Source organism: Heptranchias perlo, chromosome 11 (genome assembly GCF_035084215.1).
Source record: "Heptranchias perlo isolate sHepPer1 chromosome 11, sHepPer1.hap1, whole genome shotgun sequence".
NCBI lineage: Eukaryota > Metazoa > Chordata > Chondrichthyes > Hexanchiformes > Hexanchidae > Heptranchias > Heptranchias perlo.
In genome coordinates this window covers 8,730,750-8,756,162 of record NC_090335.1, presented here as the reverse complement: position 1 = coordinate 8,756,162, position 25,413 = coordinate 8,730,750, and the positions used below count along the sequence as shown (strand labels likewise).

The window sequence follows — 25,413 nt, the reverse complement described above, 5'->3', positions numbered from 1 at the left end:
CGGTAGTCTTATCATCAAGATTGTGGCCTATGGAATAAAGGAGGCAGTAGCAACATGGATACTGAATTGGCTAAGGGACAGGAAACAGAGAGTAGTGGTGAACGGTTGATTTTCGGACTGGCGGGAAGTGTACAGTGGTGTTCCCCAGGGGTCGTGCTGGGACCACTGCTTTTCTTGATATATATTAATGACTGGGACTTGGGTGTACAGGGCACAATTTCAAAATTTGCAGATGACACAAAACTTGGAAGGGTAGTAAACAGTGAGGAGGATAGTGATAGATTTCAAGAGGATATAGACATACTGGTGGCATGGGCGGACCATGGCAGATGAAATTTAACGCAGAAAAATGCGAAGTGATACATTTCAGTAGAAAGAATGAGGAAAGGCAATATGAACTAGAGGGCACAACTCTAAAAGGGGTACAGGAACTGAGAGATCTGGGGGTATATGTGCACAAATTGTTGAAGGTGGCAGGGCAGGTTGAGAAAGCGGTTAAAAAAGCATATGGGATCCTGGGCTTTATAAATAGAGGCATAGAGTACAAAAGTACGGAAGTCAGAATTAACTTCATAAAACACTGGTTCGACCACAACTGGAGTATTGTGTCCAGTTCTGGAAAGATGTGAAGGCCTTAGAGAGAGAGTGCAGAAGAGATTTACTAGAATGATTCCAGGGATGAGGGACTTTAGTTACATGGATAGACTGGAGAAGCTGGGGTTGTTCCCCTTAGAGCAGAGAAGGTTGAGAGGAGATTTGATAGAGGTATTCAAAATCATGAAGGGTCTAGACAAAGTAGATAGAGAGAAACTGTTCCCATTGGTGGAAGGGTCAGGAACCAGAGGACATAGATTTAAGGTGATTGGCAAAAGAACCAAAGGTGACATGAGGCAAAAACTTCATTACACAGTGAGTGGTTAGGATCTGGAATGCACTGCCTGTAGGGGTGATGGAGGCAGATTCAATCTGGCTTTCAAAAGGGAACTGGATAAGTACTTGAAAGGAAAAAATTTGCAGGGTTACGGGGAAAGGGCAGGGGAGTGGGACTAGCTGGATTGCTCTTCCATAGAGCCGGCACGGACTCGATGGGCCGAATGGCCTCCTTCCGTGCTGTAACCTTTCTATAATTTTACAATTTCCTCATATACAATAGGCCTGAATTTTTCTAACAAGCTTCTTCAGATACCTTATCAAATACCTTCTGAAAATCCATATATCCACTGCATCCCATACACTTGTTCAAAAAGAACCAATTAATTTTGTCAAACATGACACTTTTAATAAATCTGTGCTAGCTGCCTTTGATTAACCCATGCATTTCTAAATGCTCGCTAATTTTATCTTGAATTATGGATTCTAAGAGTTTGTCTTCAATTAACATTAGATCAACTAGTCCATGTTTACTCAATTTATCTGCCTCTTGTATATTTATTACTTCATTTCCACTTTCATTTGTAAAAGCCATGCAAAATATTGAATTTCTCTACCATACCTTAATCCTCCACAATTGGACTTCCCCCTTTACCCTTGGGTGCTCATATCTTCTCTTCAACTATTCTTTCACATTTTATAAAAGCTCTTACTATCTCCTCTATTTGCTAGTTTTTTTTCATATTCCCTTTTAGTCTTCTCATCTCCCTTTCCACCTCCCGACAATACCTGCCATATTCCTCCTGATTATCTTTAGCATTTAAACACAGTATACAGTGTGCTTGTTGCACTACTGTCGAAAGTGGCCATGGGTTGAATCATTCCAGATCTTTCTGGAAGGAAGGAAGATTTCTGTTCAGATCTAATTTGTTCATTCGGTTTCCTCACCTTAATATGACATTAGGATTCTGCCTGGGCAGGGACAACAGCACAGGCTTCTCATGATTCCACAAGCACTCTCTCAGCTTTAATCATCACCAAAAGAAAACTATGTTAGTGTTGTAACTCCCCAACCCAAATATTATCTTACATGGAATAACATGGGCCCAGAATTTGCTGGAGTGGAGCATCTCGCAACGTGCCCGCTTAGTTAGACTTTTTCCGTCACCCTTCAGCTCAAAAATAGTTTGCCCTGTAAATTGTTGGAAGTGCGAGCTGATAATGGGGCAGCAAGGGCAATGGGGCATCTGGGACCTTAGTGAATGGCGGGACCAACAGTCTATCTCCTTAATCAATGAGATTGAAGGATTGAAAAAGAAACAGAGGAATGACGGAGAAGGAAGGTGAATTAGAGTCAAATCAGGTACAGAAAGAGAGAGAGGGAAAGAAAGATTGGTTTGAGAGAGAGAGAAAAAAAAAAATTAAATTTTAAAAATCTCTAACAACAATTTACTACCTGTAGGAATGAGACTCCACGGGTTAAATTATTCCCTTTCTGGACTGGAGAGGTTGAGCGGTATTGCAAGAAAATAAATCTCATTAAAAAGGTACTTATGCTGTTAATTACTAAATTTAACTTTCTGCGGTGAGTTTAATGGGCAATTAATGCGCAAATGCAGCATGAAACTCACGGGGAGGTTGAGGGTAAGGTGTCGTTTTCATGATGCTAATGGTGGAGTGGCGCAAGTCATCCAGCAACTTGTGGCAATTCGCAATTCACGGGGTATCGCTTCCTCGCTACAAGCTGCTGGACGATTTACACATTAATAATGCTAAGCTCCATTAAACTTGCCGTTATTTTGCCAGCAAATTCTGGGCCAATATTCCTCCATTCATTGCCCTAGTTTTCCTGGTTATTGCGTCAGTATGTTTGGAGTTAATGAAGTGTTTTTCACCCGGGAAATCTACAAACAATAATCCCATGGATTAAGATCTACAGAGAACATCGTCTAGACTTCTCTACGTCACTCTGTGAAACAGATGTGTGTATCTGCCAACAGGGGATGCAAACAGCTGCCCACACCAGTTTCTGAATGTGGACCATGCAAGAGAGTGGGGTTACTGGATAGAGGATCAGGCGGTAATTATAGTTACTGCACCTCAGGTTAATACCAATCCACTCTCCCGACTGATATTAACTCTCTGTTGGATAAATATTAGATAGTCATAGCTACTGAATTTGTATTTCAATGCATTTTACATTTGCACTAAACAGCTTGTCAGTAGTTGTTAGATCTCACTAGGCTTCTACTGAAAGTAGTACAGAACACTCAATGACTTGCTGAATAAATTATTTTATTTGTGTCACTTTAGCCCTCGTTATCATATAAATTATCTTGTATGATGAGTTTCAGCAAGCTGAAGTAAATTTATAGGACTGTTGGTTATTAATAGTCATAATTAGAATAGCACAGTGGCTGACCTTTGACCTGGATATGTCATTCTAGTGTAATTTGAATTTCACTCAACAGTCAATCACATGCGTGGGTACTTAATGAATTAAAATAATATTGCTGAGTAATTTGTGGTGAATCTATGGTTGAAACACTCCAGTGCTGTGCTTTCTCTGGATTATATTAACAAAAAACATTTACTGAAGGACTCTGCCTCCATTTGTTTTTCATTTTTTGGGTTTTTACTCGCATCATTGATTTAAGAAGGGAATTCACAGGCCTTCGCTTTAAGTTTTTCAATGCCAATGTGCTTTCTTCCTTCAGACAGGTTCTGAGCGATGAATAAGCATATCCTTAAAAATTCCATACCTCCATCCCCCCACCAATTCCGTCCCCTCTTCTAAAGCTCCTGATTCACGGTGGGATTTGGTTCTGTGGGCACTGGCAGCCCACCGGTGCATCTCGCACAAGTGGCCAAGGCAATAAATGTCAGCAAGCTGTTCAACTGTGGAGGGCAGCTCAGCCCAGCCCTATCCTAGCCTCATCTGATGGCCTCACATGAACATTCACTACACAGTCATCAACTGCTGTCCAAAATCCTATTGGATTTCTTTCCCCTCCCTAGCCTAGAGGACAATGCATCACCAACTGAGACTAGTGGACACAACACAGGCCAGGAACCAGGAATCCAACTTGTGCGCTTCTGATGAATGTGGCTAATACTGCACCAGGTGGCAGCTTTATCCATCAGTCTTTCAGTTGAACTTTTTCCTTACCAATAAATGAATCTAACCTGATATTCAATGTTTTCCAAGATAAAACAGCTAACCTAGACTTAAATAAATACTAGCTAACAACAAGCCTCAACCAGAATTCGTATGTAACATAGGGGTTTTTAAACTGGGGTTCCCAGACACAAGGGTTTCTGCGCGAGCCATTGAATTTCCATCATGGACTTCTTGGTCACTAAGATTGAGACCATCCAATCAGCTGCCTTTGCTGCTTTCCCCCTTCCTCTTGCTCACCAAGCCAAACCTCACTTTAGTCTTCCCTCCTGCCCCAGCCCTGAACCCACGTCTTTCTCTAGTTTCCTTTCATGCCCTTTTTATTATCATTGTCTTTATTTGAGGACAACAAACCATCATTGATATCATGCCTTTAATGTAAAAAAAAATGTCCATAGGCACTTCAAAATTATGCATTAGGAAATTCACCTAATTTGTTTCACTGTTTTGCAGCTTTTGAAGCCAAGTTAACATTGAGAAACAAGTAAGTTGAAAAAAAGTTTGTGCATTTTCACATCTTCAAAAGACATGTCCACAAACGAGGTACAGTCAGTAATTGGCAAGTTTCAGTGAAGATTTGCCAATTTAAGGGAGCAGTCACCCTAGCTAACTGTTTCAACACTGTTGACAGAAATCCGTCAGTGTTAATGATTTCTTGTCATTGGAATTGATTGAATTTTTAGAACAGCTTGTTTGTTGAGAATCAAGTGCAGCATTACACCTTGCTGGACTTCTATGCTATGTGCAGGCAGTTCAGTGGCCTGAAATCTCAAGCCCAACTCTGATTTCATTATTTCAGAGCACGTGCATATTTAGGCACTGTACACAACTGATGGATGCAAATCTCTGCTTCTTTCAGAGTGCTCATTTCTAATTTGACTCCCAGCATCTTCTTCCCCATTTTAATCATTGTTGGGAGTATCCCCTGATAGTGTTGTGACTGCTGAAGTTCCCTATGACGCGGCATGGTATTTCTGGCAGGTGAACATCATTTGGCCAAGCAAACTATTCACCTGGTGATTTGTAAAGAGAAACTACTGCAATTTGGTCAAGTTCAACCATGATAAGTACCATTGTACCATAGTGTTTCACAGCAGTGTTTTTCATCAGTCTCTTGTCATGTACAAGTATCATGCTACCATAGATGTTACTTTCAATGTTCGTAGTAATGAGCATGCCAGGAATGTTTGGTGGTGTTATCTCTCTGTGTCTTCTCTTGCAAGCACATGATATTTTCTTTCATGCCAGATAAGATGACAGCATTCTCTGCAGATAATCCCTCCATATTGAAGCTGATCATTTTGAGGGCCATTGTTGGCTGAGTACCTGTAGGGGGCCCTTTCTGCCAATGTCTACATGCATGTTGTCAGATGTGGTCTCTCCTATAGTTAGTTGCAATCACCTAAGTTATGGTGCAGATCTAAATTGACTCTTGATTCAAAGAAAGAAAAAGCATTTATATAGCGCCTTTCACAACCTCAGCACATCTCCAAGTGCTTTACAGCCAATGAAGTACTTTTGAAATGTAATCACTGATGTAATGTAGGAAATGCGGCAACCAATATTTACGCACAGTAAGGTCCCGCAAACAGCAATGTGATAATGACCAGATAATCTGTTTTAATGATGTTGGTTGAGGGATAAATATTGGCCAGAGCACTGGACCAACTCCCCTGCTCTTCTACGAAAAGTGTCACGGGATCTTTTATGTCAACCTGCAGATGGGGCCTCGGTTTAACGTCTCATCCAAAAGACGGCATCTCTGACAGTGCAGCACTCCCTCAGCACTGCACTGGTGTGTCACTGTTATGTGATCATGTCTCTGGAATGGGACTTGAACCCACAATCTTTTGATGCAGAGGCAAGAGTGCTACCTCTGAGCCACGGCTGACACAGTAATATAGCTTTAACAGGAACAATGAAAAAGCAGTGCGCACTTGAAAAAAAAATTCCTTGGATTCAGTGTTGTGTACTGTGACTGTTTATACATGGCCCATGCTGTGCAACTAGGAGTGCTTTCATACTCCACAAAGCAAAACCACTTTGCACTGACACTAAGCTTGGAATATAAATTGGTTGCAAAGCTCTTACTGACTGCCAAACGAAGGAGAGCGAGACTCCCTCCTCCAGAGGCTCCCACTCAGTTCGTGTCAGGTCAGGCCCAGATGCTCGATTCATGTACACGTGTAGTGTGCAGGTGAAGCCAAACTACTTTGCACCAACGTTACAGCTGGAGTGTGAATGCACCATCAGCAGCCCGCAGATGGAAAAGGCTCGAGTCCCCTGCAGTAGAACCAGGTGGTTTAGTTTCAAGGGTGACAGCCTGGTAATTTTGAGGAATGAAAACCAGGCAGCAAAAAGCTGCGTGCATATTACGTGGGGCACAGTATTTGTTCCCCAAAATCACCCACCTCAGCTATTACATTAGGCTACCCTGCTCTTCCTCTCACCGTGAGCAGAACTGGAGATCAGGGTAATCCGAGCCTCCCCTTCTATATGAAATTCTGTTCTCTCCAGTAAGATACTTTCCCTATGGAATGAGCAGTGATCACATTATATCAAATACGATGTGCACAATAATGTCGATCCATTTTAAGTCGGGTGAAGGGTCTTTTAAACTCCCATTGAAGCCAGCAGTGAAAACGATCAACAGATATACAGCTTTAGGAAGTTAAACCACAACAGGACAGGTGACTGAGGGAAAGTAATCAGATTCTCATGAGGGGTTCAAAAAGCTGTAAATAATTACCTCAACAGAAGAACAGAACCTTTTTACAAGTGTATGTACTTATAGAATATCATGCCTTTGAACCCAACCATTACAAAGATTTTACTTTAAAGCTCCAAGTAGAACAGAAGACACCTTTCAAAAATTAAACACAGATGCATTCCTTGGACTTTAGTCAATGCAGCTACACCATGCGACAAGTGGTGTAAGGTACCTTGTAAGAGGCTGGACTGTTGAACAAATCGGTTATTCAACAATCTCTCATTTACAGAATTTGTTCATGTGAGGACATAGACTAATTTCCTGTACAACCCTCCTCCCTCACCCCAAAAGGCCATTTGTGAACCAAAATAGGATCTTTTTAATAATTTATCTCAGTGCTGGTCTAAATTTCTAACACATTAGAACTGTAAATACTTTAAAGCTGGCAGCTTGGGGATGAACTGAAGCAATGAAGGTGTTCCAATGATAGGCAGTTAAAGCAGACGGTAAATGTCAGCACTGAGAAACAGTATTTATATTCTTAATATTTACAGTGCTAAATGTCAGAGTTGGATATCTAAATTAGCTCCTTGACAAATTATTACAGCACATGATTGCTAGGGTTGTACCTGACCATAACTTCTAAGATAATAGAGACAGCCTTAGTGTACATACTGGAGCTATGAAAGTGCCTCGGCACTTATACCAGTCTAAAAATGGCTATAGAAACCAGAGGAAATAAAATTTGTTGAAATTTTATACCACACACAGATTGAATACTCTATGAATACAGAATTTATTCCAGTCCAGCATGACTGACAACACTCAGTTCCAAATTATTGCTTGCGAGATGAATCCCATGTTCGATAACTTGCCATTAGCAACCCTTCAAATACCTGGCATAAGTTAAAAGGACTACCTCTCCACTGACTCAGACAATAACCAGGTTCAAAATAATGGAGACAGTGTTCCCTAGAAACAAATACACATGTATGAAATTGCCTGTTAAAGGTTATATTATCACCATTATATTAAGTGATCTTGTATCATGGGTCCCTTTTGCCGTGTAAGCTTCCAGCTGTACAAGCTTCTTGTTAATATTCGTGTGAATCAGGCCGTACACTTTCATAAAATGGACCCACAAAGCTCTGCAGCAACCATCCCTCCCGACCCAACAGATCCAGAGTGGTCCCCCTCTATAAGGTCTCTCGCCGTTCCTCTTCCCTCTCCCACAGACCAATGTCTGTGCCTTATGCTCGCTTCACTTCCTGTTCTCCAGGCCACAGTGCTGCTGAAATCAGTAAAGCCAGATTTTCAGGCTGTTTCAAGCCCAAATGTCATTGAAAATTACCTAAAGTAGCCGAATAATGGTTCATAAGAACATAAGAACATAAGAAATTGGAGCAGGAGTAGGCCAATCGGCCCCTCGAGCCTGCTCCGCCATTCAATAAGATCATGGCTGATCTGATCCCAACCACAAATCTAAAGAACACAAGAAGTCGGAGCAGGACCCGGCCACATAGCCCCTGGGCCCTCTCCGCCACCCACAGGGCATTGACCGATCCGAACTCAGCTTCATGTCCAATTTCCTGCCCGCTCCCCATAACCCCTAATTCCCTTTACTTCTAGGAAACTGTCTATTTCTGTTTTAAATTTATCTAATGATGTAGCTTCCACAGCTTCCTGGGGCAGCATATTCCACAGACCTACCACCCTCTGAGTGAAGAAGTTTCTCCTCATCTCAGTTTTGAAAGAGCAGCCCCTTATTCTAAGATTATGCCCCCTAGTTCTAGTTTCACCCATCTTTGGGAACATCCTTACTGCATCCACCCGATCAAGACCCTTCACAATCTTATATGTTTCAATAAGATCGCCTCTCATTCTTCTGAACTCCAATGAGTAGAGTCCCAATCTACTCAACCTCTCCTCATATGTCCGCCCCCTCATCCCCGGGATTAACCGAGTGAACCTTCTTTGTACTGCCTCGAGAGCAAGTATGTCTTTTCTTAAGTATGGAGACCAAAACTGTATGCAGTATTCCAGGTGCGGTCTCACCAATACCTTATATAACTGCAGCAATACCTCCTTGTTTTTATATTCTATCCCCCTAGCAATAAAAGCCAACATTCCGTTGGCTTTCTTGATCACCTGCTGCACCTGCATACCAACTTTTTGATTTTCTTGCACTAGGACCCCCAGATCCCTTTGTACTGCAGTACTTTCCAGTCTCTCGCCATTAAGAAAATAACTTGCTCTCTGATTTTTCCTGCCAAAGTGCATAACCTCACATTTTCCAATATTATATTGCATCTGCCAAATCTCCGCCCACTCACCCAGCCTGTCTATATCCCCTTGCAGGTTTTTTATGTCCTCCTCACTCTCTACTTTCCCTCCCATCTTTGTATCATCTGCAAATTTTGATATGTTGCACTCGATCCCCTCCTCCAAATCGTTAATATAGATTGTAAAGAGTTGGGGACCCAGCACCGACCCCTGTGGAACACCACTGGTTACTGGTTGCCAGTCCGAAAATGAACCATTTATCCCAACTCTCTGCTTCCTGTTTGATAACCAATCCTCCACCCATGCCAGAATATTACCCCCAATCCCGTGATTTTTTATCTTAAGTAATAATCTTTTATGTGGCACCTTGTCGAATGCCTTCTGGAAGTCTAAATACACTACGTCCACTGGTTCCCCTTTATCCACCCTATACGTTATATCCTCGAAGAACTCAAGCAAATTTGTCAGACATGACTTCCCCTTCATGAAGCCATGCTGACTTTGTCCTATTAAATTATGCTTATCTAAATGTTCCGTTACTGTCTCCTTAATAATAGACTCCAAAATTTTACCCACCACAGATGTTAAGCTAACTGGCCTATAATTTCCAGCCTTCTGCCTACTACCCTTTTTAAATAACGGTGTTACATTAGCAGTTTTCCAATCTGCCGGGACCTCTCCTGAGTCCAGGGAATTTTGGAAAACTATCACCAAAGCATCCACAATCCCTACTGCCACTTCCCTCAAGACCCTAGGATGGAAGCCATCAGGTCCAGGGGATTTATCCGCCTTGAGTCCCATTATTTTACTGAGTACCATCTCCTGAGTGATTTTAATCGTATTTAGCTCCTCCCCCCCGAGAGTCCCCTGTTTGTCCAGTGTTGGGATATTCTTAGTGTCCTCTACTGTAAAGACTGAAACAAAATATTTGTTCAGCATTTTTGCCATCTCCATGTTTCCCACCATTAATTTCCCGGTCTCATCCTCTAAGGGACCTATGTTTGCCTTAGCCACCCTTTTTCTTTTTATATAACTATAGAAACTCTTGCTATCTGTTTTTATATTTTTTGCTAATTTCTTTTCATAATCTAACTTCCCTTTCTTAATCAATCCTTTAGTTACTTTTTGCTGTCTTTTGAAGAATTCCCAATCTTCTATCCTCCCACTAAGTTTGGCTACCTTATATGTCCTTGTTTTTAGTCGGATACTATCCTTGATTTCTTTACTTAGCCACGGGTGGCTGTCATTTCTTTTACACCCTTTTTTCCTCAGTGGAATATATTTATTTTGAAAGTTGTAAAATAACTCCCTAAATGAACACCACTGCTCATGTACCGTCTTACCCTTTAATCTATTTTCCCAGTCCACTTTAATCAATTCCGCTCTCATACCATCATAGTCTCCTTTATTCAAGCTCAGTACGCTTGTTTGAGAATCAACCTTCTCACCCTCTAATTGGATATGGAATTCAACCATGTTGTGGTCGCTCGTTCCAAGGGGATCCTTAACTAGGACATTATTAATTAATCCTGACTCATTACACAGGACCAGGTCCAAGGTTGCCTGCCCCCTTGTAGGATCAGTTACATACTGCTAATAATCAAATACTACTACTAATAATCAAAACACAACATAGGACAAACCCCATACCATTTTGCACGACACCATCTAATATTGCTCCCGTAAAATTGCAATGAATGATTTCTGCATCTTCTGTCTCATTACTGTGTTGTCTCTGGTTTTACAATATTTTCTCTCTGAATTCCGTACTCTTTCTGTGGTCTCTATATTTTGCCTCATTCTTTCACTCTTGGTACTATTCTTTCCCCATCTCTCAGGTTGTCTTCTGTGTGTGTGTGTGTGTCTCTCTCTCGTTCTCTCTTTCTCTACAATCTCCACAATAACTGCTCTCTCTCTCTGCTCTTTTTTGCTACAATCTCTAATATTTTCTCTCCTCCCTTGTTCTGTCTCACTTCAATATATTTTCCATTTTCTTCTGAGTGCCCATCGTTATCCCTGTTTTTCTCTCTCTCTCTCTGTAATTTCTATTCTATTTTTTCCCGTCTCTCCGTTTCTCTCTACAGTTTCTGTAACATTTTCCCTCTTTTTCTGGAAGTGTTTCTATTCCTGTTTATTTCCTCTATTTACAGTTTCTATACTATTTTTTCTCTCCTACTTTTCCTCTAAGTTTGAGATGACTTCCTTGTTTTTTTCTGGGTGTCTCTTTCTCTGTTTTCCATTTCTCTATCTGCAGGTTCTCCAATAGTTTCTGTCTCACTCTTTGATTTCTTTTGTGTTCTCTAATCAGTCATTCTTTGTGCTCAGTCCCTCTCTCTCTCTCTCTTCTTAGCCCCACAGCCTCTGCTTGTCTCTCTCTATTGCTCTCTCTCAGACTCTCTTACTGGCCCCAACAGGCAAATGCAATTAAATTTACAAACAGTCCACCACTTACTTCACCACTGAACATGTGCGTTTTCGGTCAATCACTTCTGTGTCTCTACCTCTGCCTAAAAAGAGAGGGAGAGAGTTGGGAGTTTGTTCACTGAAAATGGGTTCTCATTGGTTCCATCATTGGCTCTCAAACCTTTTGGGCGAGGTTGGATCATTTCCATTTATTTTGAGCTGGACCCCATCAAAAAAGTTCTCACAGCCTCTTACACCCTTCTAGCAAAAGGGTAATGGCATTGGTTCACCTGCATTTTTGTTTCTTTCTCTGTCCCACTCCTCTTGACATCTGTTTCTCACTCTTTCTCCTCCTTCTTATGTGTTTCCCTTTCTTCTGCTCCTCAAATTTTCACTCTCTCTCCATGCCTTTCACTTTTGCATTTCTCTCTCTCTCTCTTTTACTTTCTCACCCCTTCACTTCTAGTTTTCTCTCTCCCCTGTAGAGATTGTTTCCTCTGAGCTTTTTTAACCTCTTAATTCTTACCATGTTTCCTTTTATCTACCCAGCAGGAGGCAACTGAACAGAAAGAGGTGAATGGACAGCAAATGGCTACCGAACAGCAAGTGCAGATAGTGAGAAGAATATTGCAACATAGCTGCTGGGAGCCTTAGTAGAATATCAAGGCCTTAGAGACGGTGCAAAGGAGATTTACTAGAATGGTACCAGGGATGAGGGACTTCAGTTATGTGGAGAGACGGGAGAAACTGGGACTGTTCTCCTTCGAGCAAGGAAGGTTAAAGGAAGATTTAATTGAGGAGTTCAACATCATGAAGGGTTTTGATAGAGTAAATAAGAAGAAACTGTTTCCAGCAGCAGAATGGTCAGTAACCAGAAGACACTGATTTAAGTTAATTGGCAAAAGAACCGGAGATGAGGAGAAATTTTTTTATGCAGCGAGTTGTTATGATCTGGAATGCACTGCCTGAAAGTGTGGTGGAAGCAGATTCAATAATAACTTTCAGAAGGGAATTGGATTGAAGGGGAAAAATTTGCAGGGCTATGGGGAAAGGGGAGAGGAGTGGGTATAATAGGATAGCTCTTTCAAAGACCTGGCACAGGCACGATGGGCCAAATGGCCTCCTTCTGTGATGTATCTTACTATGATTCTAGGTGTCCCTGCCCATTTTGTAGGTTTACTCTGGGCTTCCGAATGTTGGTCAGATGGGAATTTTGAAGTATGGGGAGGGGAGGGTGGGTTCAGGATGTTCATAAGCTCAGCAGGGGATGTTGTGCTGTTTGTGGAAGAGGTTGGAAAAACTGTTGGAGGCACCTTTCTGTGCATGTTTGAGATCTTTGGTGCACTTTTTGCACATTAAATTTTATTTTCAGGGGCATTTAGTGGGGTGGGTAAAGAATTGCCACGGCAGCTGTATCTCAAGAGAACTTTTTGGGTCAAGTCTTCTCTTCAATGTAAATAAGGGGAAAATTGAAATTGGTGAGTGAAGTTTGGCATAATGAAAATAGAAAATGACCAAAACAACCAAACAGAAAGGGGAGAAAAAAACGCTGACTTAACCGAAGTTAGAAGATTGGTAGACATAACAGTCTTAAGAAATGTTATTATAAAGATCTATATTTAAATTAGCAGTCCTGTTGTTACAGTGCTTTGCTAAAGGATGTGGGTGACATCTAGAATTTAGAGGGAACAGCTTTAGTTGGCGGTGGTTCCAGTTAAGTGGAGCGTGTGCAGAAATGCTGGAGGTTAGTCAAAAAAGGGCCATATTTGGAAAAATTGTATCTTATGAATAAGCACACAGGCATTAATGAGCATCTTATTGAAAGCACAAAATTTACGTACACAAACACTCATTACACAACCTCCTTGTGGCACTCCATGCAAACAGATAAATATAAGAACGAAGGATGGCAATCGACAAACCTCTATTAGGCATAGGTCCACAAGTTTTCCAAAACAAAAGGTCAACTAGCAACTGCAAACTGGCAGGAACCTGTGATTTTTTTTTTAAATTTGTGTGCTCAGAGATGAGGGATTTTAGCATTTGGCAATGGTGAGAATCGCAGTCAAGCCTGATCCTGTCCGAACCGAACATTCTCACAAGCACACTGATCAGGTGGAAATCCAGGCCAATTGTTAACCTCCCTAACCCAGGGAGCAGAGAGAGGCCCATGAAGTTGGCATGGCTGAGATCAACAAAGACCAAGACTGTACCAGTCATCTTCTTAGACACCTCGAAGCATCCCCAGGTCAGATAGCACAGTTAGATGCAGTATAAAGCTCCCTCTGAAGCTGTTTTTCAGTTCAGACATTAAACCAGGGCCCCACCTACCTGTTCAGGTAGACATAAAAGATCCCACAACACTTTTCAAAGATGTTTCCCAATGTCCTGGCCAACATTCCTCCCTCAACATCACCAAAAACTGTTTAAATGGTGTTACATCTCATTTGTTGCTTGTGGGATCTTGCTGTGTGCAAACTGGCTACCACATTTGCCCACGTAACAATAATTTTTTATTTTAAAACTGCATTCATTGGATATGAAGTACTATTGTAGGTTCTTAAGATATGATAGTTGCTGTATAAAAGCCCTAAGCACAGAACAGCACTCCTGACTGTAACATTTTCTACTTCTCACGCCAGCAATGCTGATGTGACTGAGTGCAATTTCAATAAGTGCCAAAGTCGAGGTCGTTTTGTGCAACGGGCTCCATGTTCACCAGGAACTGGATTAAAACTGGTCAAACTCATTTCAAGTCAGATCATTACAGCTAACAAACAGAAGCGACTTTCATCCCAGCAGTATGGGCTGCATTTTAATTTTCATAATATGCTTTCAGCGAAATATAGTCCATCCTGGATTTGGGAATAGGGGAGAGGGCGAAATATATCCACGTTTCCAGATCACACCAAGTTAAGAGGTATCGTGAATTGTGGAGACTGCAAGAATTGCAAACCATTAAACAAGTGGGCAAATGATGGCAAATGAAAATCAACATAAAATGTGATTTAGTACACTTGAACACAACAGCAGATGGGTATATCATCTAAAACGGGAGGCACTAAAGGGTGTAGCTAAATGGAGGGATTTAGGGGTCCAGGTACGTAAGTCATTAAAAACTAGCGCTCATGTGCAAAAAAGTTGATTGTATACTCGCCTTCATCACAAGAGAATAGAAAAGCAAGGCGATATTACTGCAGCTATATGCAGACTGCTAGTAAAACCTTATTTTCTGTTACATTTTGGGCAACATACCTTCGGAAAGATGTACTGGTGTCAGCCGTGGCTCAGTGGTAGCACTCTCGCCTCTGAGTCAGAAGATTGAGGGTTCCAGTCCCACTCCAGAGACTAGAGCACAACAATCTAGACTGAGACTTCAGTGCTGTACTGAGCGAGCGCCATACTGTCGGAGGTGCCGTCTTTCGGATGAGACCTTAAACCAAGGCCCTATTTGCCCTGTCAGAGATCCCATGGCACTACTTCAAAGAAGAGCGGGGGAGTTTTCCTGCCCAATATTTATCCCTCAATTAAAATAGATTATCTGGTCATTATCACTTTGCTGTTTGTGGGACCTTGCTGTGTGCAAGTTGGCTGCTACGTTTCCTACATTACAACAGTGACTACATTTCAAAAGTACTTAATTGGCTATAAACGCTTTGGGATGTCGTGAGGTTGTGAAAGGCACTATATAAATGCAAGTTCTCTTTCTTTCTTTAGAATCATAGAATAATACAGCACTGAAGGAGGCCATTCGCTCCATCGTGCCTGTGCCGGCTCTTTGAAAGAACTATCCAATAGTCCCACTCCCCTTTTCCTACCCCATAACCCTACAAATTTTTCCACTTAAAGTATTTATCCAATTCCCTTTTGAAAGTTATTATTGAATCTGCTTCCACCACTCTTTCATAATAACTCGTTGCGTTAAAAAAAACTTTTCCTCATGTTGTCTCCGGTTCTTTTGCCAATTACCTTAAAGCTGTGTTCTCTGGTTACCAACCCTTCTGCCACTGAAAACAGTTTCACCTTATTTACTCTATCAAAACCCTTCACGATGTTGAACTCCTCTATTAAATCATCCTTTAACCCTCTCTGCTCTAAGGAGATCAAGCCCAGCTTCTCCAGTCTCTTCTCAAAACTGAAGTCCCTCATCCCTGGTACCATTCTGGTAAATCTCTTCTGCATCCTCTCCAAGGCCTGTTATAAAGTGTGGTGCCCAAAATTGGCCACAGTACTCCAGCTGGGACCTAAGCAGTGTTTTATAAAGGTTTGTACTCTATGCCTCTGTTCATAAAGCCCAGGATCCCATATGCCTTTTTAACAGCCTTCTCTACTTGTCCTGTCTCCTTCAAAGATTTGTGTATGTACTCCCCCAGGTCTCTATGTTCAAGCAGCACCTTTAAAATTGTACCATTTAGTTTATATGGCCTTTTACTGGCCTTGGGGAAAGTACATGGCCATTCCTTGGGTTGGTGCTTGGCTGATGGTGGTAAATAAACCCGGGCAATATTCCCTGGAGATGTGGAGGTTAAGCAACAATCTGATTGATGTGTTTAAAATATTGAAAGGAATTGTCAGGGTAGATAGGTAATAACTTCCATCCAGTAGAGGCATCCAGAACAAAGGGTCATAATCTGAATTTGAATTAAAAGCAAATCCAGGAAAAAATATCTCCACACAAAGGGCTGTGAGGATGTGGGCTGCATGTCCCAGAGGTGCACAAATCAATTGACATGCTTAAAGGGGAGATAGGTACTTAGTTGGGAAGTAAGGGACAAGGAGAAAGGCAGGGAATTGATATAGTTGTCATGGCACGATGGGCTGAATGGCCTGTTTTCCTGTTAGTCACAGCCACAAATTCCAATGCAAAAATAAAACAGTTTTGTAACTAAACCTCATGCACAGTCAGAGAGCTGTCCAAAAACAAATAGAATCCCTTCTTTCCTATGAGCAGCCAAGCAAGTAATTAATCATCAGGCTTTTGCATCATCCCCGTCACATCTAACTATAGGAGGAACAATGAGCAATTTTTGGGGCCTGACTAGGTTGAATAAGAGAAAACTATCTGAATTAATAGCTGGTTTGTAGATAATTCCCTAGGCTTTCCTCGGCATTGAACTCTGACAAGATAACGATGAAATGTGGTTATGTTCAGTTGTTTGTGGATTCAAATGCATTCAAAAAAATTAAAAATCCATCATGGCAACAACGATGGTGTTCGAACCACACTATACAATTGCAGTGCACACTACTGTCCCTTTAGAAATGCGGGTATTAAATTTACCAGTCTACATCATTTTAAATGTGAGGTGATGCATTTTGATAGGAGGAATAAGGAGGCCACCTACTCCTTGGATAAGAGTCCAAATGGGGTAGAGGGGCTAAGGGATCCAGGGGTACAGATTCATAAATCACTAAAAACAGCAACACAGGTTAACAAAGCCATAAAAATTGCAAACAAAGCACTGCGGTTCATTTCTAGAGGAATAGAATTCAAAAGCAGAGAATTTATGTTAAACTTATATAGAACCTTGGTTAGACCACACTTGGGAATACTGTGCACAGTTCTGGTCTCCATGTTACAAAAAGGATATAGAAGCACTGGAGAAAGCATGAAAAAGATTTACAAGGATGATACCAGAACTGAGAGGTTATAACTATCAGGAAAGATTGAACAGGCTGGGGCTCTTATCTCCAGAGGTGACCTGATAGAGGTCTTTAAAATTATGAAAGGGTTCGAAAGGGTAGACGTAGAGAAGATGTTTCCAGTTGTGGGAGAGTCCAAAACTAGGGGCCATAAGTATAAGATAATCATTATTAGCCCAGATTTTGCTGTCAAAATAAGGGTGAGGTTAATGGTGCTTGCCGTTATTTATGCATAAATGCTACAGTGACTTCAGGCAAGGGGCAGATGCGCAGTCAAACTCATCAATCCAAAAGTTGATGTCCGAGATGTGCCGCTCCACCCTTAGCTTCACGAAAAGGGCATCTCGCTGTCTGCCATACCACTGATACAAAGGTAAGTAGATATGAACTAAACTCGCCACAAAAAACTTAGGGCTGGTCTGAAGTGACGTAAGGAGCCTGTCTTGGAGCCATTTAAAATCCACACATATTTAATTAAGCCTGGATTCAGACAAAGGAAGCTTTTTAGCTGTCGGAGCTAATTACTGCCAATCAACCTCTCTGGCACTGAAATTAACTATTACAAGTGTGGAGTCTCGTTCCTTCAGGCTTTGATTGTTGTTGGAGATTTTTTAAATTCTTACTTTTCCTTTGTCTCTTCTCTCTCTCTTAATCCAATCTTTCTTTCTCTCTTTATTTCTCTTTCTGTACCTGATTTGACATTGAATTCACCCTCTCTAATTTACACTTCCTTCTCCGTCCTTGCGCTGTTCATTTCACAATCCCTCAATCTGATTGGTTAAGGAGATACCCTGTTGGTTGCCCTGTTCACTCAGGTCCCAGATGCCCTGTTTCCCTCGCTGTGATGTTATCAGCTCACACTTTCAGCAACATACCATGCAAAAAATTTAAAAACCTAAACAGGCAAGGGCAGGGGCAGGGGCAAGCCGAGCTAACAGCAGACGCTGTTAGATGTCCTGCCACAGCAAAATCTGGGCCAATAAATCCAATAAGGAATTCAGGAGAAACTTCTTTACCCAGAACGGTGAGAATGTGGAACTCGCCACCACAAGGAGTAGTTGAGACGAACAACATAGATGCATTTAAGGAGAAGCTATATAAGTACATGAGGGAGCAAGGAAAAGAAGGATATGTTAATAGAGTTAGATGAAGTTCGGTGAGAGGAGGCTCGTGTGGAGAGGCTCGTGCTGCAGAGTCTAGAACTAGGGGGCATATCTTCAATGATCTTCAACCTCAACTCCACTTTCCCACCTGATCCCCATATCCCTTGATTCCCCTAGAGTCTAAGAATCTATCTTTCTCAGCCTTGAATATACTCAACGACTCAGCATCCACAGTCCTCTGGGGTAGAGAATTCCAAAGATTCACAGCCCTCTGCATGAAGAAGTTCCTCCTCATCTCAGTCCTAAATGCCCGACCCCTTGTCCTGAGACTATGCCCCCTAGTTCTAGACTCTGCTGCCAGGGGAAACAGCCTCTCAACGTCTACCCGGTCAAGCCCTCTCAGAATCTTCTATGTTTCAATCAGATCACCTCTCATTCTTCTAAACTCCAGAAAATATAGGCTCATTCCACTCAATCACTTCTCATAGGACAACCCTCTCATCCCAGGAATTAATCTAGTGAGCCTTCAAATTTGTCAAACACGATTTCCCTTTCATAAAACCATGTTGACTCTGCCTAATCATATTATGATTTCCTAAGTGCCTTGTTACCATGTCCTCTAAGGCAAGGAGGCCAAAACTGTACACAGAACTCCAGGTGTGGTCTCACCAAAGCCCTGTACAATTGCAGCAAGACTTGCTCACTATTGTACTCCAACCCCCTTGCAATAAAGGCCAACATACCATTTGCCTTCCTAATTGCCTGTTGTACCTGCATGTTAAATTTCTGTGTTTTGTGTGCAAGGACACCCAAATCTCTCTGAACACTAATATTTAATAGTTTCTCACTATTTAAACAATATTCTGTTCTTCTATTTTTCCTCCCAAAGTGAATAACCTCACATTTGCACATTATACTCCATCTGCCACCTTCTTGCCCACTCACTGAACCTGTCTATATCCCTTTGCAGACTCTGTGTCCTCCTCACAGCTTACTTTCCCACCTAATTTTGTATCTTCAGCAATCTTGGATACATTACACTCGGTCCTTTCATAGAATCATAGAATCATAGAAGTTACAACATGGAAACAGGCCCTTCGGCCCAACATGTCCATGTCGCCCAGTTTATACCACTAAGCTAGTCCCAATTGCCTGCACTTGGCCCATATCCCTCTATACCCATCTTACCCATGTAACTGTCCAAATGCTTTTTAAAAGACAAAATTGTACCCGCCTCTACTACTGCCTCTGGCAGCTCGTTCCAGACACTCACCACCCTTTGAGTGAAAAAATTGCCCCTCTGGACCCTTTTGTATCTCTCCCCTCTCACCTTAAATCTATGCCCCCTCGTTATAGACTCCCCTACCTTTGGGAAAAGATTTTGACTATCGACCTTATCTATGCCCCTCATTATTTTATAGACTTCTATAAGATCACCCCTTAACCTCCTACTCTCCAGGGAAAAAAGTCCCAGTCTGTCTAACCTCTCCCTATAAGTCAAACCATCAAGTCCCGGTAGCATCCTAGTAAATCTTTTCTGCACTCTTTCTAGTTTAATAATATCCTTTCTATAATAGGGTGACCAGAACTGTACACAGTACTCCAAGTGTGGCCTCACCAATGCCCTGTACAACTTCAACAAGACATCCCAACTCCTGCATTCAATGTTCTGACCAATGAAACCAAGCATGCCGAATGCCTTCTTCACCACCCTATCCACCTGTGACTCCACTTTCAAGGAGCTATGAATCTGTACTCCCAGATCTCTTTGTTCTATAACTCTCCCCAACGCCCTACCATTAACGGAGTAGGTCCTGGCCCGATTCGATCTACCAAAATGCATCACCTCACATTTATCTAAATTAAACTCCATCTGCCATTCATCGGCCCACTGGCCCAATTGATCAAGATCCCGTTGCAATCCCAGATAACCTTCTTCACTGTCCACAATGCCACCAATCTTGGTGTCATCTGCAAACTTACTAACCATGCCTCCTAAATTCTCATCCAAATCATTAATATAAATAACAAATAACAGCAGACCCAGCACCGATCCCTGAGGCACACCGCTGGACACAGGCATCCAGTTTGAAAAACAACCCTCCACAACCACCCTCTGTCTTCTGTCGTCAAGCCAATTTTGTATCCAATTGGCTACCTCACCTTGGATCCCATGAGATTTAACCTTATGTAACAACCTACCATGCGGTACCTTGTCAAATGCTTTGCTGAAGTCCATGTAGACCACGTCTACTGCACAGCCCTCATCTATCTTCTTGGTTACCCCTTCAAAAAACTCAATCAAATTCGTGAGACATGATTTTCCTCTCACAAAACCATGCTGACTGTTCCTAATTAGTCCCTGCCTCTCCAAATGCCTGTAGATCCTGTCCCTCAGAATACCCTCTAACAACTTACCCTTCTAAAAATACTTGGGAGATACATTTGTGTCCCATAGCTATCCTTTCTATGATTTTCCAGAGGTGAGGTGAGAGTGACTGCCCTTGACATCACGGCAGCATTTAACCGAGTGTGGCACCAAGGAGCCCTCGTAAAATTGAAGTCAATGGGAATCAGGGGGAAAACTCTCCAGTGGCTGGAGTCATACCTAGCACAAAGGAAGATGGTAGTGCCATCTAAGTAATTAATATAGATTATAAATAACTGATCCTTGCAGCACCCCACTAGTTACAGCCTGCCAACCCGAGAATGACCCGTTTATTCCTACTCTGTTTCCTGTCCGTTAACCATTCTTCTATCGATGCTAATATGTTACCCCCAACCCCAAAAGCCCTTATCTTGTTTAATAATCTTTTATGTGGCACCTTATTGAATGCCTTTTGAAAATCCAAATATACTACATCCACTGGTTCCCCTTTATCTACTTTGCTAATTACATCCTCAAAAAACTCTGGTAGATTTGTCAAACATGATTTCCCTTTCATAAAACCATGTTGACTCTGCCTAATCATATTATGATTTCCTAAGTGCCTCATTACCACATCCTTAATAACAGATTCCAGCATTTTCCCGCCTACAGATGTCAGGCTAACTGGCTAACTTTTGTTCGATTTGAACTCAACCACCCAGAAAAATCCTCCCACCCACATCAACAACTGTTTTTTAAAAAAAAACTTTTTCATGTTTTCACCTCCACTACGCTCTCAGAAATACATCCCCATGTGTTGAACACTCTTCGTGTTAGCACTTCTTCACATCAGTTCTGAATTTGGCTTTTTACTAGTTTCAACTTGTGTTCCCTTCTCCTATTATCACGGTTAAGCTTGAACTAGTTTTCTGAATTTACCTGGTCGATACTGTTTACTGTCTTATACGCTCTAAAAGGTCGCCTTTCAGTTGTCTCCTCTCAAGACTCAAAAGTCCACATTTTTCCAATCTTTCCTCATTACATACTCCTCTGATGCTTGGGATCAAACTCGTAGCTCTTCCATGAACTGCCTCAAGGGCCTGAATATCTCAGTGACCAGAAACAAACACAATACTCATGGTGAGGACTGACCAGAGCCCTATACAGTTTGAGTATCAATTTGTATTCAACAGTTTTTGACTGAATTGTTCAATATTGGATTTGCTTTATAGATTAGTGTCCAATCACTGGGGAGCAGCAAACACGAGTCTACAAGTACTGCTTGATCTCTTTCAACTTCAGTATTAGCCATTTCAACATCATACATAGTGTATTTATGTTGGCTATTCTTTCCTCCTATGCACAGCACTTACACTTGTCTATAATAAATTTCATGTGCCATTGTTTCACCAGGTTACATATTTTGAAACCCTCATACATGCCTTTGTTACCTCTAGACTCATCTATTCCAATACTCTCCTGACCGGCCTCCCACCTTGCACCCTCCGTAAACTTGAGCTCATCCAAAACTCTGCTGCCCGGATCCTAACTCGCACCAAGTCCCATTCACCCATCACCCCTGCACTCGCTGACCTACATTGACACCTGGTCCAGCAATGTCTCGATTTTAAAATTCTCATCCTTGTTTTCAAATCCATCCATGGCCTCACCCCTCCCAATTTCTGTAACCTCCTCCAGCCCTACAACCCATTGAGATCTCTGCGCTCCTCCAATTCTGGCCTCTTGCGCATCTCCAAATTTCATCACTCCACCATTGACGGCCGTGCCTTCAGCTGCCTAGGCCCTAAGTTCTGGAATTCTCTCCCTAAACCTCTCCGCTTCTCTACCTCTCTCTCCTCCTTTAAGACACTCCTTAAAACCTACCTCTTTTATCTGTCCTACTATCTCCTTATGTGGCTCTGTGTCAAATTTTGTTTGATTACGCTCCTGTGAAGTGCTTTGGGATGCTTTACTACGTTAAAGGCGCTATATAAATGCAAGTTGTTGTTGTAGTTCCTTAGGTCCTAGTATAATGTTGTTAGTGAATTTGGCAAGTTTGCATTCAGACTCTAAATCCAAGTTATTAATGGACAATAAAATTAAAAGTTCCAAACACCGAGCCCTGGGACATTCCATTAAACTCTTCCCTCCCCCCACCACCCCAGAGAATAATCCCCAATGTCCTGGAGGACTCCATTCAGCACTCCCCCACCCCTTCCCCCAACATATTTGCTTTGAGTTCCCACTGCTTCCTACCCTTAAGACTTTTTTTAAAAATCCATTCCCAGCTTTAACCGGAATCATCACTGCTTTAAGCTTAACTGGTAGCTTTTTGCATGGAATCTTGTCAAATGTCTTTCGAATATCAAAGTACACCATGTCACGAAGCTTTCTACATCTACATGGGATGCCACTTCCTCAAAAAAATCAAATGCAGGCTGCTGTTTATTGGTTTATCAGATAGGTAATCTTCAAATTATTCAAGATAGTTGATTTCCATTATTTTACACAGCATTCTTGGAAGAATATTCGGATCATTGGTTGCTTAAGTCGGTCTTGTCACCCTTTCTGAAAATGAGTACCAAGTTAGTCTTTTCCAATCTACCACGGCTTCCTCAGCATTCATCAACTCCCTCGTAAGAGCCATCAATTACTCACAAATCTAATCCTTTGTCTCTCTTAGGACAGAAACAAATGCCAGCTTTGGGAATTTTGTTGTTTCCAGCCCTTTAAGCCTCTCTCGGACTTCCATTTAATGTATGTTGAAGTCTGATTCTACTTTGATTATTATTATTCGTGTCTTCCCTACTGAATTCTTGCAAGAAGTAATCGTGAATATATTAACTATCTTGCAGCCAAGTCCAGTTAACTCAGCTCTGTGACTTGATTTCTTGGTGACTTCATCGTGGCCCTGCCAATTTAGAACTCCTATCCTACTATTATTTGAGGCTCTCATCTCTCCTGAAAAGGTTTGTGGTCCTCCTTTCCTCCAACCTCGCAAAAATCCGCCATTGCCTCTCCGTATATCCATCTGTGCTGCTTCATTCCTCACTCCCACCATTAACCCCCACCCACCAAACTCCTCAAGAATCAAATGTCCAACCTCCTTCCATCCCCTCTTCATTCTCCCCCCCCCATTGGCCTCTGACCCCAGCCTCTTGAATCATCCCACATCCTCTCTGATCCCTTCAGCAAGGCTCCAGCTACCCAATCTCTCCACATCACCTCTTTCTTAAAAACAGGTCCCCTTCTCATCTATGATCACATCCTAACTGCCAACATCAACATCCTGGGCATGACTAACACTTGGCTCACCAATAGAAGTGCCCTCACTGATGCTACCCATCCACCTGCATGTTCTGCAATGCCCCCTATCCAAACCACCGTGGAGCCAATGTGCATTCATCTCCAGGTCTCATTTTGTCTGGTCTTCAAACGAGGTGGTGGTGGGGTTTCAATACCTTATTTTCAACTGCTCTTCTCATTTCTTAAGCTCTTTGTCCATCGCATGCCCTCAGTCTTTTGCCTGGCAAAAACCTAATCTCTTTTGACCTCAATTAACCTACAATTTGAGTGACTCTCATCTTCACCTGAATTTACCTTGTCCCATCCTGCAAACTCAGTTTGCTGTCCATCTTCAACCTCTCACCAGTAACATTTAAAATGCTATGCCTCGAATAGAGTCTGTAGTCAAATTCATTTGCTGTAATATTTCAAAGGGGGAGCTGCCAGGACCATAGCGGGCTCAACATAGTAAATAATGTAAATGGAAGACGTATTTCATCTATGAAGCCTCTGATAATGCCAGAGAGGAACCAGGAGACTTCTTGTACGCTGCCTGAAGCAAGAGAGGTTCCCTAGCTAATGTGACAAATCCCTCTCTGTCAACTATGCATGGCAAATGAATGAATCCCAAAAGATGCAACCTTCTAGGGAAGGAGCTCACTATTTTCAGTATAAAACTTAACAATGGCAGCACAAACCTGCTACTGAGGAGTAGCAATGACAGGAGAGTTTTCTGAGGAGAGGCGAACCTGCAGAGTTTAATTCTACTAGCATCAGATGAACTCCAAGTACTAGTGAGAATAACTGCAGGGAGCAGTAAGTACAACTATTATTATTATTAGACAAAACTATGAGGCTTCAGCAGAAGTTCAAGGATGTTCATTATTTATTCCATGTATTCTAAGATTTGTAGACAGCAAAAATTACTCCTTAAAATATTCAGAAAATACACAGCTGGTGTATATACTTAGTGATTTCAGGATTATCTACTGCATTGTAAATCATGCAGAAGTTATATTTAAAAAATCAACCATCAGGATTATTGGGTAGCACTTTTAATAATTATTAAACAACAAGCCGAAACATTTTATTCTTGCAGATTAAGAACATAAAGTGCACAACTAGAAAAGACTAATCAGTCCATTTGGATGGTTCCAAAATTAATATCTTTCAATTGCCCAGCCCCTCAAATATCGACCCAATTCTCCCTGAAATTGTGCTGTTGGTTACAGTGAGCTATCCACCAAATCTGCCAGATCTCTCTCCTGTGTTACGCCCATCAAGACTATACTCATTCGGGTAGAATTTCCTTGTGGGGTTCTCCGAGCTCAGGGCTGATGGCCGGCGCGGACACGATGGGCCGAAGGGCCTCTATCCGTGCTGTATGACTCTATGACTCTATGACTGGACAGAAAGGAAGGAAATCAAAAAGGCAGAGGAAACCAAAAGTACAGAAGGAAAATAAAAACATAAAGGGAAGGAAATGAACAACACAGAAAAAGAAACTGGGAAATGAAAAAAAAAAGCAAGAAAAGTAAGAAAAATATGGAAACAAAAAAAGATAAAAATA

The 25,413-nt window shown here is 41.8% G+C and overlaps 1 protein-coding gene across 2 annotated transcripts in view; it reads right to left on the bottom strand.

The window, feature by feature from the left end:
- The window catches only part of dgkh (diacylglycerol kinase, eta), a 465,735-nt gene that overhangs the window by 417,537 nt on the left and 22,785 nt on the right, over nucleotides 1-25,413 (bottom strand). The gene's annotated exons all lie outside the window — the stretch shown is intronic.